The sequence below is a fragment of the Babylonia areolata genome, chromosome 23 (assembly GCF_041734735.1).
Source record: "Babylonia areolata isolate BAREFJ2019XMU chromosome 23, ASM4173473v1, whole genome shotgun sequence".
NCBI lineage: Eukaryota > Metazoa > Mollusca > Gastropoda > Neogastropoda > Buccinidae > Babylonia > Babylonia areolata.
In genome coordinates this window covers 37,132,031-37,134,530 of record NC_134898.1, presented here as the reverse complement: position 1 = coordinate 37,134,530, position 2,500 = coordinate 37,132,031, and the positions used below count along the sequence as shown (strand labels likewise).

The following is a 2,500-nucleotide window of genomic DNA, read 5'->3' as shown; positions in this document are numbered from 1 at the left end:
GGAAGAGTAGGAGGGGGGGGGAGGTGGTTCTGACAGAGCTGTCAACAGCATAAACCTTTGTATGTTGTCTCTCAGGGAAGGGGAGGAAGAAGGGGAGACACAAGAAAAGAACTACACACACACACACACACACACATACACGCGCACATACATACGCACGCACACACACGCACGGACAAACACGCACATTCACACACAGACATGTATATATATATATATATATATATATATATATATATATATATATATATATATACACCACACACGCGCGCGCGCTCGCACCTGCCAAACTCGCTCAGAAAGTGATTACTATTAATATAATTTATTCAAGGCAAAGTGGGAGACAAATTTGACGGGATTATATTGAATGCATACTCTCTCTCTCTCTCTCTCTCTCTCTCTCTCTCTCTCTCTCTCTCTCTCTCTCTCTCTCTAACTCGTCAACAATACTTTTGAGGAATCTTCATTGTTTTTGACATAGCTTTTTCAACTCTGACCACTCTACAAGGCCGTCCTCTGGACATAGCATTTCTCCAACTGTGTTTGGACTTTTATGTGTCTGTGACAGTACATAAAGAACGCTGTATGTGAACTTTGCTGAACTTTGCAAATGTATAATGTGTAATGTGTTTAATGTTTTTTGTGTTAAATGTATATATTTTGGTGTCATATATTGTACCATGTCAAACTGATGCAAGCCAGGTCTGTCGGTTTGCTCCTCCTGGCCAAAATTTCGTGGCAACTCAGCGATAAGACGTCTGCTTTTAGTCCAACGTCTGCTAGCCAATCAAACGCCATTTCCGGCATGAGTTAATTACCGGCACATTCACAAATGAAATGATTTTCAACGATCTCAGTAAAGACCCCTATACTGTCATTGATTACCCACGGTATCACTGTATCATGAGAGAAGGGGAATCGTTGATTACACACGGTATCGCTCTATCATGAGAAAAAGGGAATCATTGACTTGAGTGTATGAGTGGTTGACCATAACCGCAACAACTTAATTCGGAAGCAATGTTGCATCACGCTTTGAATACTCTCGCTACAGGGTATTTTGTATGCTTGGACATACTGGCGCCATTATCTAACACACTTCACTTTTAGATTTCTGTCCGGACATTTATAGTGGTATATCAGTCTGAGAGAGAGAGAGAGAGAGAGAGAGAGTTTGTGTGGTGGGGGTGGGGACGGTCAGTGTTTTTTTTTTGTTTTTTTTCAGTAGTTGGAACGGCGTGTTTCGATGCACTGATTTCAACAGTCTCGTCTTTTCATGTCAGAACGGCATTGTCCATCGGATGCATGACTTTTGTTCCGCCCAATGAGAAAGTGCCAAATCAGAATTACGACTAAGGCTGCGAGTCAGCTTGGTGGGCAGTCACTTACTTCACACACATCCACACTTCATTCGGATGAGACGATAAACCGAGGTCCCGTGTGCAGCATGCACTTAGCGCACGTAAAAGAACCCACGGCAACAAAAGGGTTGTTCCTGGCAAAATTCTGTAGAAAAATCCACAAGGATAGGAAAAACAAATAAAACTGCATGCAGGAAAAAATACAAAAAAATGGGTGGCGCTGTAGTTTAGCGACGCGCTCTCCCTGGGGAAAACAGCCCGAATTTCACACAGAGAAATCTGTTGTGATAAAAAGAAATACAAATACAAATATAAATACAAATACCTCGCGTCATTCTGTTAACGCGAGGATTGTGTGTGTGTGTGTGTGTGTGTGTGTGTGTGTGTGTGTTTGGTTTTCATGTGACTGGTTTCAGTTTCAGATCCTGTTTAGGACGCCCGTCCTACGTACGACACGGTACAAAGTACATAGCATTTTAAGGTGGTCATACTGTTAATTTTTGCGGTAAGCGGCGGTATTGGTAAATCTGAGAGGCTTGACACTGGATGAGGTGTTTGATTCACGCGTGTCCGTGTGCACCTCGGAGAGAGAACTGGTGTCACACACACACACACACACACACACACGTACACACACGCCATCCCGCTTCACTTGGTCTCGAAGCCAAAATAATATATATCTGCAAACTGTGAGCTACACATTTAAAAACAAAACAAAACAAAAACAAAAACGAAAAAAAAGAAGAGAGAGAAGAAGAAATTGCATTAAAGCTATGGGTGTAAAAATTAAGTGGTAATTCAGTGAGGTATTTATATTGCGTTCAGTTCAGTGTCAGCATTACTCCTGTTAATGTTGATGCTCCTTACCTTCATCATTAACGTGCCACCACCCCCATCAATATCACAATGCGATCATTCCTACCATTGTTCCAGTTACTGGTGCCACATTTTCATCACTATCGTCACCAAACCCGACTCCTATATCGTGCCGCTGTGCTGCTTCTTCTGCTACACATACTGCTCGTATTGCTTTACACCGCTGCTACTGTGACTCTTTCTGTATCTTCCTCAGTCTCTCTCTCTCTCTCTCTCTCTCTCTGTGTGTGTGTGTGTGTGTGTGTGTGTGTGTGTGTGTGTGT

At 42.6% G+C, this 2,500-nt stretch overlaps 1 protein-coding gene across 1 annotated transcript in view; it reads left to right on the top strand.

Annotated features, from left to right (window-relative positions):
• The window catches only part of LOC143297659 (runt-related transcription factor 1-like), a 67,746-nt gene that overhangs the window by 36,118 nt on the left and 29,128 nt on the right, over nucleotides 1-2,500 (top strand). The window lies entirely within an intron of this gene.